Raw genomic sequence first — 15514 nt, forward strand, 5'->3', positions numbered from 1 at the left:
TTTGATTTTGATTTTTTTTCTAAAGTACTATTAGTAGGAAAAGCAGTATGTCCAGGACCATGTGTGTCTAATTTTATCATTCTAGGTTCATTATTATAAATTATTCAAAAGTTAATTATTAGGAGAACGAAAAAGTACCATCAGTTTTGATCCCTTTTTGATACCTTAAAACAATTAGCCCTCCTATCCTTGATTCTTGCTTCACTTAGAAGCATATCAGCTAAATTTTATGTCGATAAATTAAATATTTTAAAAAAGTACTATTAGGTGAAAAAGTACTAATTTCCAGTTTTTAAAAAAAAAACGTATCAAACTGTTGGAACCAATGTTTAAAATTTTATGAAATATTTTCCCGTTTTTCCTTGTTTTGGTACTTTTTTGTCCACATAAGATGGTATAAATTTTACTCAAATAAATTGTAATATAGTAGCGGCGTGTCAATGTAATGTGTATATCAATTTATAGAAACAATATTTTTTGAAAAAGTACCAAAAAAAATCAAATTTTTACCCTCAAATCCATATTTGGCATTTTTAGAGTTGTAAAAATACGAATAACAATTTATTTCTATAGTTATTGGTTCAAAAGATACATAGACACTGTGGTTCCAAATCAAAATCTAGGTGGACAAAATTATAAAAATCGGTATCTTCAGAATTTGGAAAAACGATGTTTTTTCGGAAGCTGGCAATCTGGTCTCCTCCAATACAAATGGGGTTTTCAATTGGACATTTCGTTTTCTCGACAGAAGCGCCAGAAGTTCAAAAAATTTTTAATCATATTTTCGTTAATTTTTTTTAATATTTTACTTCTTACTAAATTACATATATCTCAACTGCTTTACCATATAAAAATTCGTATTTCAAAACATAAATAAACATTGATATAGGCTTTTATTGGAGTGTATATCTTATATTTATGGGCCTCTCGATTTTCCTGTTATAGTCCTTTAAACTTGGATCTCAAATAAACTGAGGGTATATATAAGTTTGTCATTCCGTTTGTAATTTCCACATTTTTCATTTGCGACCCCATAAAGTATATATATTCTGGATCGTTATAGATAGCGGAATCGATATAGCCATGTCCGTCTGTCCGTCTGTCCGTCTGTGTGTTGAAATCAACTTTCCGAAGCTCCCAAATAACTTACATACACGATTCATACATCAATATCTCCGATATTCTTCCGGCTCGGTCGCTATTTAAAATCGAGAAAATCGGTCCTCAAATGGCTGAGATATAAGGAAAAAACTAGGACAACCTCGATTTTTGATCTATTTTTGACCTATATCTGGATTACTAAGTCATTAATATAGACAATATGGATATTTAATGATAGATATTTCAAAGACCTTTGCAACGACGTATATAAGACCATAGTAAGTTGGACCTACAATGGGTCAAAATCGGAAAAAATATTTTTTTACCGAATTTTTTTTTCATCAAAAATTTTTTTTGTCATAAATTCTTTTTCCAAAAAAATTAATTAAAGAAATTTAAAAAAACAATTTGAAAAAAAAAATTTTAAAACATTAAAAAAAAATTTTGATTTTGTTTAAATAAAAATATTTTTAGGTATAAATTGGTGAAGGGTATATAAGATTCGGCACAGCCGACTATAGCTCTCTTACTTGTTTTTTTGTAAGAATATTATATAGCTTGCCAAAAAAAAAGACCGTCGAAGCCCGTCCAATGACTATATACATCATTTAAAGAAACTTCTGGGGAATGTCTTTGTAAAAAAATTGTAGCCGCCAGCACCCGCCGAAATACTTTTTTTTGAATTTTTATGGAATGGAATTTTTAGAAATATTTTTTTTATTATTGATTTTTATATATCTAGACCCTACTGTAACATGAAATATAGTAATTACAGATCTTTATAAAAATCTAGTTTCTGAAACACATGAACATTTTTTTTTATTAATGTTTTTTAAATATCTAGACCCTACTGTAACTTGAAAAAAAGTTTATGTTGATCTTTTAAATATTTTTTTTTTTTTTTGGAATCGGAGACACCAATTCCATTTAAAAAGAGCGGCAAATATTTTTTTTTTAATTGGAACTACAGTGATAGGGTTCAAAAAAAGGACCAAAATATTTTTTTTAAACGTTTTCTCAAGCAAAATTTTCGAATTTCAAAAAAGTACCAGATACCTGTCGACTTTTTTTATGTATATGAAAATGCATTTTAAGTTTTGTTTGTATCTGTATTAGTTTAGACGATAAATGGTTGCCAAAAAATCCTTCTTAGTGGATTTACATACATATATAGGTAGAGCGACAACTATAGTCCAAATTTCATGTCTCTACATTTTGGTGTTTGGGCCGGGCGATGTTGAATCTATCAGTCACTCAGTAACGTTACTGGTTTATATTTATAGATTAAATGTTATTGTCATTAAATTCTTTGGCAAAAAGTTTATAAAATATATGTATAAACTATTTATCAGGAAATTTAATATTCCATTGGAATAAATAAAACAAATATTGATTTCAGTTTTCTTATTTTGTCCACACCATTAAATCATACGAAAACAAACAAAGTTTATAAACTTTTATTTTGCTAACAAAATGTTTATTTTAAGAAAAGTCACGTATAATCCCAATGAAAATGTACCAAATGACATATTAAGCTTAAAAGTTATTACATTTTTATTATATAGAACATACAAATATTTAGTAAATTTAAGTTTAAAATAAATGTTCATGTATAAAATAAAGGTAAAAAAAACTTAAATTATATAAAAAAAATATGAGGTAAAAAAATGATTTCTTTATGCACAAGTATTTTAATAAATATCAGCAGTAGGTACTAAATCAGCAGGTTGTCAATAGTGTTGAAAAATCAATTAAATTCCTTTGCTTAAAAAATCTCCATATTATTGACTGCCTGCTGTCACTAAATATAGTGAAATAATTAAAATAATGTATAATTATCCTTGAATTTATTTCATAAAATTATACAAACTATTACAATAACTAACAAGGATGATCCTTATATTAGAATTTTTCAATTCTAAGTGCATCCAAGGTCTAAAAATGTTTCTCCATCATCTAAATAAATTGTGCAACCTCTAAACGTTAATCGATTTTTAAATAATGGAGAAAAATTTTAGACCTTGAAAGCTAAAAAGCCCAATATATTTTTACGTTTTTACCTTTTAAAAAAGTGGTTTATTTCCTTTAAATAAACCGGAAAAATGCAGTTTGAAATTGTAACAACTGTTTATTTATTCAAATGTATAACAACAAGAGAATTTAACAATTAAGAGAGCTGTGCCGAATCTTATATACCCTTCACCAAACTATACTTTAAAATAAAAATTTTAAATATTTTTAGGTAAAAAAAATTAAGGCCCTAATTTTAAATCACGTCACCAAAGTGATATTTATGTGGAAAACAAAATTTCAAAAAATTCGGGTTAAAATTTTTTTTCCGATTTTGACCCATTGTAGGTCCAACTTACTATGGTCTTATATACGTCCTTGCAAAGATCTTTGAAATATCTATCATTAGATATCCATATTGTCTATATTAATGACTTATTAATCTAGATATAGGTCAAAAATCGAGGTCGTCCTTGTTTTTTCTTTATATCTCAGCGATTTATAAACCGATTTTCTCGATTTTAAATAGCAACCGAGCCGGAAGAATTTCGGAGATATTGATGTATGAATTGTGTATGTAAGTTATTTGGGGGCTTCGGAAAGTTGATTTCAACACAAAGACGGACAGACGGACATGGTTATATCGACTTCCCCATCTATAACGATCCAGAATATATATACTTTGTGGGGTCGCAAATGAAAAATGTAGAAACTACAAACGGAATGACAAACTTATATATACCCTTGCCACTCATGGTGAAGGGTATAAAAATAGTCACTCAGTGTTTTTATACACGTTTATAAATTCGCAGAAATACACACACTTTATAATGTAAACTGACAATGCAGTTGATGTCTTTACTTAACGATGCCTCAAATTAGGCTCGTACTCTCCGGCAACCGCACTCACTATTTATACACACTGACATCTGCATCTGAGTAGCCTAGAAGGTTCTTAACGATCAAAACTCGTAGATTCGAATTCAAGAGCTTTTGATGTTAATGTTAACAAATTAAACATTTAGTATTGCCATACTTAAAAACAATGCTAATCAACATTGTTGATAAGTACACGCAGAGAAAAAATATAGTTGGGCATGGTTACTGTAACCATTTCAATATTGTTACAAGTTTTTTAACTATATTATAGTCACAGTATCCATTTACATGATTGTGGTAACCATAATATGGTTAATTTACGATTCACATGATTGTCTCAACTATATATATGGTTACAGTAAACATATATATGTTTGTGACAACCATTTATATGATGAAGGACTTATCATATTATGGTGCTCTCGGCTTAAGGCTTATCATAATCTGAGAACAACATATTATGATAAAATTATTCATCATAAATATGGTTGTCACAAACATATATATGTTTACTGTAACCATATATATGGTTGAGACAATCATGTGAATCGTAAGTTAACCATATTATGGTTACCACAATCATGTAAATGGTTACTGTGACTAATATATAGTAAAAAACTTGTAACACTATATAAATTGTTAAAGTAACCATGCCCAATTATATTTTTTCTCTGCGTGTAGAAGCTTCTACTTTTGGACATGTTTTTAAACATGATGAATATTGCAGGCAGTCGTTACAAATTCAAATCGCTATTGCTTTAATCAACCCTCGTGTCTTACTATCATTTAGCATAAAGACAACAAATTTAAAAACTCATTTAAATTATCTTAAAGCATTAAGACTCTCCCCATCTTAAGCAGTTAAGATCCCGTTTTGTTTTCTTATTTATACAGCTGTCATTTACAATTATTGTCTTAATTTTATTTCATTTAGTTTATCTGTTGTTTTATCGCTCTGTCTCTGTGCCCCAACACAAATGTCTTCTTTTTTTGTTTTGTGCTCTTTTAAATAAAAGTTAAATATTTAATCCTTTTGTGTGTGAGCAAAAGAGTTTAGTTGTTTTCTTATTTTCTTTTTTGGGGAAAAAAAACTAATAAAAGTTTTTCATTTAATTTCCTTAAGGCTTAATAGTATTGCAAGTAAAGCGATACATATTTGTATAAAGAAATGTGTACCAGCAGTTTTACAAGTCAGTCAGTGTATCCCCGTGAAGTAAATTGTTACTTTAATGTCTCTAAGTAATATAGGTTGATTCTGGAAACTCCTAATTGCGGACAAAGTTGTTTAACAGTGGATTTTATTAATATAGCTGTGGAATATACAACATTGAATAAAAGCTTTGAGTTGATCATTGTAGAAGTAGAACTTTCATGAAGCTACTTGAAGGAAGATGGCTCTGTGTATAAATAGTAGCTGAAGCAGTTAATTTATTATATGCATTTCTGTGAATTATAGACGTTTATTTTTATGAAAACACTGAGTGATTATTCGAACTGTTGTTGTATGAATTTGAATAAATAAAGTGTTGTTACAATGTTAAACTACCAAACTGCTTTTATTTGGAATCAAATGTATCCAGTTTATTTAAAGGAAAGAAACCACCGTTTTTAAAAGGTAAGAAATGTAACAATATTAAAACAATTTTGAAATTTTTATCTAAAATTACAGTTATTTTTTTAAATATCTTAGAAAATATTTAATGTTTTATCAACTCTAATAAAAAACAAGTAAGAAAGTATTGTCGGTCAAGCCTGACCATATAATACCCTACACTAAGTAAAAGAGCAAAAACATTTTTCTTTTAAAATTTCAATAATTTATATTTTTGAGTGATTTTCGGAAGTGGGCCTTATATGGGGGCTATGACCAATTATGGACCGATCACCATGAAATAAGGTCGTGTAATTTATGTTTATACGAAAGTTAATTATGTTGAATTTTGTGTGTATACCAACATTTTTAAGCGATTTATGCACGTTAAAGTGATTTTCGGAAGCGGGTCTATATGGGAGCTATGACTAATTATGGACCGATCGTAACAAAATTTGGTGACATGAATTTTGTGTATATAAAACTTATTTGGAGCAGAATTTGTGGAGATACACATATAAATTAAACATTTATGACCGATAAAATCCAATTTCGGGAGGACATTTGTATGGGGTCTAGGTGAAATAATGGACCGATTTCAGCCAGTTTCAATAGGCTTGGTCCTTGAAATATTATGTACCAAATTTCATAGAAATATCTTCAAAATTGCGACCTGTACTCTGCGCACAAGGTTTACATGGACAGCCAGCCAGACGGACGGACGGACGGACATCGTTTAATCGACTCAGAAAGTGATTCTAAGTCGGTTGGTATACTTTAAGGTGGGTGTTAGACTAATATTTTTGGGCGTTACAAACATCTGCACAAACGCATTATACCCTCCCCAGTATGGTGGTGTAGGGTATTAAAATTTATAGGAAAATTGTCTAGATTCTGTAGTACTTAAAAAACCTAAAATATTTTAGCTGTTATAAAATCTGCTGGTATTAAATGGAAAAATGAGAGTTTTGGAATTTCTTATACAATCCTGCAAACATCCTTAAATATATATATAACAAATTGCACTCAACTAAGATCCTAACTTCCATAGATTTTAAATCCATAAGCAGTGCAAGGACAGTTTTCGAGAGAAAATACACCTCTTTAAGATGATATCGAAAAGGTTTCCTCGTGCAAGGACAGTTTTCGAGAGAAAATACACACATTCTTGAGGTAGGACAGGTTTCGTGCAAGGACTGATTTCGAGAGAAAATACACTTAAAATTTTCATGAAAACAAAAAATATTTTTTTAACATTTTACCTCAAGAATGTATTAAAAATTCAGTAAAATTATACAGATTCTTTAGATAAAACTGTTAATAAAATATTTTTTTTTGTCGTGAAAATTTCAAGTGTCCTTGCACAAGGATTCGATATCATCGTAAAGAGGATACGTAGCGACAGCTTGGCATTCTTGGCGATATGATATAATCATTGCTTGAATATTGGATACTTGCAGAAAGCAATATTAAAACCCAGATTTGATCCAAGGCAGAGCGTAAATTACTGACCAGTTTCTCTCCTATTTCCCTTTGGAACACTTTTTATTGTCTAAAATTAGTGATAGGATATCTGCATTTGTCTTTAAGGGCGGACAATCGACTTATAATAGCCTAAAGGTATTTTCGGACTACGTGTCTAGGGGTCTGAACATTGAACATCCAACAATTGCAGTCAGTTTGGATTTCTACATGTTGGATTTGGGATGTGAGAGGAGCGTATGCAGGATCGTGTTAGCTTTTCTCACTAATCGAACATTCTCTGTGAAGGTTCTCGATTGCGAACGCAGTGACTTCAGGTGTCCCTTAGGGATCATTGCTTTATATAAAATACTAGCTGACCCGGTGCGCTTCGCCACCCCAATTAGAAGAAAGAAATAGTACTATTAAGTCTCCCGCTCACTCGGGTCCATATAATCTTTATTTCATGTTTCTAAATTCATTGGTGAAGATATTACTAAAAGTAACATTCGAATAAAGAAGTAGTACCAAAAAGTCTACCCCTAGAATTCTAACTCACTTAGGACCATATATGTTTAATTTCATGTTTCTAAGTCCATTGTAATAGAAATTTCAAAAAAGTACCATTAGATTAATGAAAAAGTACCTATAGTTCAGTTCTCACATTTTGGATAATCCCTTATTTCTAACACTAACTTCACTCAGATATATATCAGCTAACTTTAATGTCGATAAGTGAAATAATTTAAAATATTAAAAAGGTACCATTAGGAGAAAAGTACCAATTTCCCTTTTCCTCCTTGAACACCCCTCAAGTTTGAAATTTAAAAATATTCCATTTTGCAAAAGTTGTTTATTCTACAGACATGTCTAAATCAATTAAAATCTGTGTTAATGTGCCCAATAATAAATATGTTTTAAAAAAAAAAACAAACTGTTTACCCGGATTTGGCCTAAAATACACCATGGCACTCAAGTTCCAAATAACAACCTGTTAGTTAATTTTTGTATGATTCCAGGAACCAATGTTAAACAAATTATCAAAATCGGCTTAATAATTTGCAATAAAATGTATTTTCCCGATTTTATCCCCTTTTTGGTACCTTTTTTATCGCCATTGCGGTGGTAAAATATTATTTAAATAATTTTCTGTATCGTGCTTCCACTCATAGTAAAAGATTCGAATGTCTATGTCAAATTATAGAAAAACATATTTTATGAAATAGTACCAAAAATAATCACAATTTCTATCCCTTAAGGGTTCGAATTTACAAAAAGTACCAAACTTGTATTTTTTATTTTTTAATAAGTAAAGAATACGATTTAAATTTTGTTTCTATGTTTATTGGTTTAAAAGATACATAGGGTGCCAAAAAAGTACCAAAATACAGTTTTTACCCGTTTTCTCCTCTAAAAGGTTCGAAAAAGTACGAAACACCTGTCAGCTTATTTTTTAAATGGAGTAACATGCAATTTCAAGGTTTTTTGTATCTTTATTAGTTTTGAAGATATAAGATTACCGGATTTACCCGTTTTTACCCATTTTTTACCCCCTAAACATTCGAATTTCCAAAAATCCCTTCTTAGTGGATCGTTTTTGGGAGGGAGGAACCCACAGTTAAAATTTCATGATTCTAGCTTCAGTCGTTTGGGCTGTGGGATGATGAATCAGTCAGTCATTCAGTCAGTCAGGAACGTTACTCTTTTATATATATAGATTTAAGGCTGATATTCCTAAACCTGATCAAGCTGGCCTCCTGCTAGATTATGTTAACGACATCCACATCGCATCTTCTGGACCTAAATGGCGACTACGACTGATGATGTACAAAACGGTGGCAGTTATGATCAAGGGAGACGCAAGCATCTGTTTTCTGAAGCGAACCAAGCACTCATACGCAATCTATAGGAGGATTCTAAGTCTTCAAGGGGGTCTAGATAGAAGAATCGGTCTTCTGTTGTATTGCCAAATAATTCATCCAGAATATCTTCTGCCCAGAAGGAGAGGCTTAGGTTTTGGGAGAGGAGAATTTTGGTCGCATGTTTGGTCCTAAGCATACTAGGGCCTGATGGCGTCTACAGGTGTATGTCTTATAGATTGATTTACGGGACAATAGACTTCGACAGAATTGACGCCAACATGATGGGGAGGGCGGTGTGATTTCTCGGGAGGACTCGTTCCCTTGATTACTGTCTTGTGCGTGAGTGTTTCGAAAGGGTGGGAAATCTCGAGGCCATCCACATCTCTAGATACTTATCACCTGAATGAAGTTGGTCTGCTTTACGATAGTACAAACCTAATATTTTTCCACAGAAGGATAAATACTTATGATAACTGACTTCATGTTAACTACAGCTATCAGACAGTCTCTATCTAGGATCAATTGAACATCTCCGTATCTGAAAGTCCTAGTTCCAAATAGTCACCCACAACTGCTGGGTTTATATAGAAATATATTTACACACATTCTTTCTTACGCTCTGTTAGCTTAACAACATTTTCCTAATGCTGCTGTTGTTAGAAAATAATTTTGATTTTTGTGTTTTTTTATTTTTTTTTTGTTCGTCGTCCTGTTGAAGTATAAAATCTGATTGTGGTAAGCGATGTCTATGGCTGGGTATTTGTGACGTTGTAAGTGGATGGATTTTTGTGTGCGATTTCTTATTTATTTTATATGTCTATGTACCCGTAAATTACCATCAGTTTTGGTAGTGGCAATGTGTCTCGTTTTCCTGTAAGATAATGTTACTTTACTGTCTCAAATTTATATATTTGTGGATCATTTTACTCGAAAATCACAAATTTTGTAGAATCATTGAAACTGGATTTATATGGCTTGTATGTTTCGAAATAAAAACAAGAATGAAAATATAGTCTGTCAAGCCGGACCATATAACAACCTACACTGAGTATACACTCACTCGTTAAAGTGATTTTCGGAAGTTGGACTTACGTGGGATTGATCCGCAGCAAGTGATTCTAAGTCGATCGGTGTATATTAAGGTGGGAAGTGGTGTGGGGTATACAAATCATTGACACATACTTGGATATGCTAAATTTTCGACAGTAATTTTTTCGCGAGGTTCACCAGAACTGCTGGGTAGTGCATATCCATACATTTGTACATGTTAAAGTGTGTGAGTTTTTGCTATTTGTGTATAATATTAAAACAACAATAAATTTCTATTATTGTTATATTTATTTCTTTTTTTTAACAAAAAAAAAGTAAACTTAAAGTGAAAAGGCTAATATTTTGTTTTAATCTCTGGATAGGGTAAATTGAAATACTATAAACAAGTTCTTAATATAAATCATAAATCATTTATAAATACAATTTAAATACTTCGTATAACAAATGAAACTTTAACTAAAATTCTTATTAATTAATCAAAATTTATTATTATTATAATAAATTTTGTAACAATAATTCTTTGTCACATTGTTTATTTATTTATTGATAGCAAATATCATGGTCAGTTTGAGTGTTTTTCTTTTATTTTTGTGGTTGATTTCCCAGTAATAGAGGAAAATTGAAAATATAAATAAGCTTTCAAGTGTTAAACGATTAAAGTGAAAAATGTTTTTAAAAAAAACTTACTCTGGTCATCCGACTAACATGAAAGTTTGTTTGACTAGAAAATATTGTTTAGAAACTTTTATAAATATTAAAGTACAAGATTTTCTATACATTTACACTTAAATTTAATTTTTAGGATATGGCATACAAAAAAGTACCAAAACTCGGTTTTCACCAGTTTAAAGCACAAGCATCAAAAAGTACCATACACGTGTCCACTTATTTTTTTCATAAATTCATATTAATTTGGATTTTTGGTGCAGCTATATTAGTTCTGGAGATGTAGAGATACCGATTTGACACATTTTGACCCCCATTTTTACCCCCTTAAAATTCGAAATTCCTTCTAAGTGGATCTACACATCGAGAGATGTGCCTACATACAACTTATAAGAAGTTCAAAATTGTGAACATCTTTTGTAAGGGAAAATTCTAAAATCGACTACACTAGAGTATCCAAAACCGAAACCAAAAACCGGTCAACCGGTTTTTTCATCTTTGTAAACTCCACCGATTCCGGTTTTTTTTAACAAACAAACCGGCTTTTGTAAGACAGTTAACCGATTTATACTATTTTTAAAAATATAGATTTATTTTATAGAAAACTAGCTGCCATAGCTCATACAAAGTTTGAAGACTGCCACTATAATAGTACTCCAGATATGCAATAATAAATTTTTATTTTGTATGGGAGGTGCCACGCCCATTGTAGGTCAATTGTGAATCTAAACCATCCAGGGACAAACTCAAACACACACAAAAACTTTCATCGAAATCGGCTCAGCCGTTACGGAGGAGTTCAGTTACTAACACTCGTACAGAAGAATGCCATATATCCGGAACTACTATGCCGATTTCGTGAAAAGTTCACATAAACCATCTACAGACCATCCCCAACGTACCCTGAAATTTTGGTTGAAATCGGTCGACCCGTTTTCGCAGTTAGTGGTGACATCAAAATGTACATTTCTTTTTATATATAAAATTATAGAATTTGACAATATTTTGTAAAAGATATAAAATAAGTGCATAAAGATAGAGCCTTAAGAATTCAAAAATGCTAAATTTCCGAAGATTTAGTACACAATTATTAACACATTTCCTATTAGCGTCCACAAATAAAAACAAGTAAGAAATTATGGTCGGTCAAGCCCGACCATATAATACCCTACACCAAGTAAATGAGTAAAAATATTTTTCTTTTAAAATATCAATAATTTATATTCGTGAGTGATTTTCGCAAGTGGGCCTTATATGGGAGCTATGACCAATTATGGACCGATCACCATAAAATTAGGTCGTGTGATTTATGTCTATATGAAAGTTATTTATGTTGAATTTTGTGTATATACCAACATTTTTAAGTGATTTAAGCACGTTAAAGTGATTTTCGGAAGCGGGTCTATATGGGAGCTATGACTAATTATGGACCGATCGTAACAAAATTTGGTGACATGAATTTTGTATATATAGGACTTATTTGGAGCGAAATTTGTGTAGATACATATATAAATTAAACATTTATGACCGATAAAGTCCAATTTCGAGAGGACATTTGTATGGGGGCTAGGTGAAATAATGGACCAATTTCAGCCAGTTTCAATAGGCTTCGTCCTTGGGTCGAAAAAATTATATGTACCAAATTTTATCGAAATACCTTCAAAATTGCGACCTGTACTCTGCGCACAAGGTTTACATGGACAGCCAGCCAACCATCCAGACGGACATCGTTTAATCGACTCAGAAAGTGATTCTAAGTCGATCGGTATACTTTAAGGTGGGTGTTAAACCAATATTTTTGGGCGTTACACACATCTGTATAAACGCATAATACCCTCCCCACTATGGTGGTGTAGGGTATAATAAATTTAACCCATATCGTCCCAATGTTCGATTTTTCGAACAGTAAATTTAATGCTTTTTTGTAAATTTTTTTCTCATTTTTGGTAAGACTAAGAACTATTTTTTTAATAGTTATATAGTGTAAGGGGTTAGCTACAAATATAAAAATAAAATTTCATGCCCACTCCAAGCCCCCCTTTTATAATATGGGTGAAGAAAAAATATCAATTTTGGCATAATTTTAAAAACTGAAAACTATGTATAAAATTCAAAAAAATAAAAAAAGTGTGAATGTAGTTCAATTGAAAAACGATTCAACTATCAACAACAGCAAAAAAATATTTTTGTTTTTCACTGGTATTTTTGTAATTTGACTTCAAAATGGAGTGTTCGATTTGTCGAACACTGGGCACTATATAGCACTTTTGTTTTTGTTCAGAAGATGTTGCGTACTGCCATATTGTAACTAATTCACGAGTTTGAATTAACAGAAATAAAGTTATTATGTTATTATTTGGTCTATTTTTTGATTATAATGATTTAGATATGATAATCGAGGAAACAAATCGCTACGCTCAGCAGCCGAATTCTAATTTTGTTTTAGACAAAACTATGTTACAACGATTCCTAGGCATTTAGTATTGTCAGCATATCACACTGTGCCTGCTGCTCGTGATTATTGGTCAAATCACCCTGCATTAAGCGTTGCTGATGTGAAGTTATGTATGCCAAGAAATAGGTTCTTGGACATCTAGAGACTTACAAATATAGTCTTCCTATAACAAAAAGAAAGCATCTTATAGCATAAATAGAGCAAAATAAGAAATGGAGATGTCATAAACTAAGCACTTTGTTATGCAAAAAGTGCATTATTATAAAATAATAAATATTTTTAGTCTAAATAAATGTCTTGTTCTATTTTTCTTTTAATAAATAATATAAATTGATTTGAGTTTATAAAAAACGAGGTTTTTCCTTATTTACATTATATGGGAACTATATAACAAAAATGCTAAATAGTGCCCAATGTTCGATTAATCGAACACCATTTTTCTCAAAAACAAAAAATCTGAAAAAAATTTGAACTTCATATTCGTGTTTTCTAATCCCATATTATCAAAAAACTACTAAGTTTTATAAAGTTAATCGAAAAAAAATCCTTGGGACGATAAGGGTTAAGGAGACCTTTTCCCTACTAAATACAAATTTAATATAAACCTATTAACCGGTTATTTGAAGACAAAAACCGAAACGGTTTAACCAGGTTTTTAAAAAGACAATAATCAAAACCGGTTTTTTCAAAAACACTCTTTTTCGGTTAAACCGGTTTTTTAAATTTGTCGGTTTTTTGGACACTCTAGACTACACAAATGGATCTAATGGCATCTATAACCATCTTCACTAAATTGCCTTTCAAATGAAACCGGTTTGGTTTGGTTTATAATCGACATGGACACAAATGTTTTGTGTTTTATATATAAAGATTAGGGTGGCCCTTAATTAACGAACGTTGGATTTTGGCCATTCTCACCCCCCAGTTTGGTGAACATTAGTAAAAAAATAATCCTGAAAAAATTTTTGGCAAATCGGTTGGGGTTAAGACGACGCGCCAGCACTCTGATTCGATAATTTTTAAAATTTATCCGCTTATTCCAATAACGAGTAAAAAATTCATATAAATAAATGAAAAAAAATATATTATTAAAGTATTTTTTCCAAAAAAAAGAACATTTGATATTGAGCTGCCATAAATAATTTAAATTTATCCAATAATTCTATTATCCTTGATAAAGGAATTTCAATTTTTTAGCTTCAAATGATAAAATACAACAGCATGCACTCATGTGGTAGCAGTAGATGACAATTAAGTAAAAACTTGACAAACAAAAAACGAAATATTATTAAATTCCGTTGAAAAATTTTGAACAGTGTGACAGATGTTAAAAACAATAGTAATAAATAGGCATATTCTCAATTACTGTCTCGATTGGAATGATGCTTGTATATAAATAATAATAAATTAAGCCTGCAAACAATTTAATTTTATACAATTTAATTTGTTTGCAAACAGAACTATAAAAAGTAAAAAAGTGAAAGTATTATATTCGACTGTGCCGAATCTTGTTTACCCACCATCAATATGTAGTTTTGTCCTTCGTTTGGGACTTGAATCAGTTATGGTCCAAACTAGAGTGATTAATTAATGACTTATGTCGAAATTTATCTATATATTGGGTGGATGACTTAAAAATGCGAGATTTATTTAAATTTTTAACTTTTATTTTGAAACATTTGAACAATATAAAATTATTCAGAGCATTGGCCATTGCTAGCTATGATCTTTTTCCATCTTTATAGGAACATATGGATTCCGAGTTAAAAGAACTGCTCATCTTTTGAGACCAAAAACGAATAATGCCAATATCGGATACTCTGTAACAAAGTGAAGCGTATACCAGAGAGAGCGTTCTGCATCGATCGAGACAAATAGTGGTAGGACGAGGCATAATAGAATATTACGGTCTCATGTCTGGCCACATTTGCTGGGTGTTTTTCGGTAAATGCTTGCTTCAAATGTATCAGTTATCTACAGAGCATTACCTTAGCGCCATGGATATTTGAATTTGGTGTCGATTCTGTTGGTTGGCCGGTTTTCACGTATGATCTCTTACACTTCGGTTTTTAAATTTTTTTTCGAAATTTTTATTTTAATTTTTTTTTAAATTATTTAGAAAATATTTTTGTTTAAATTTATTAGTGAAAAAAAAATGTATGACCAAAAAATATTTTTCCCGATTTTGACCCATTGTAGGTCCAACTTACTATAGCCATATATACATCGTTGCAATGGATTTTGAAATATCTATCATTAGATATTCATATTGTCTATATTTATGACTTAGTAATCCAGATATAGATAAAAAATAGGCCGTAAATCGAGGTGGTCCCGATTTGTTCCTTATATCTCAGCCATTTGAGGGCCCATTTTCTCTATTTTAAATACAAACCGAGCCGGAAGAATTCCCGATATATTGATGTATCAATCATATTA

The sequence above is a fragment of the Calliphora vicina genome, chromosome 5, assembly GCF_958450345.1.
Source record: "Calliphora vicina chromosome 5, idCalVici1.1, whole genome shotgun sequence".
Taxonomy (NCBI): domain Eukaryota; kingdom Metazoa; phylum Arthropoda; class Insecta; order Diptera; family Calliphoridae; genus Calliphora; species Calliphora vicina.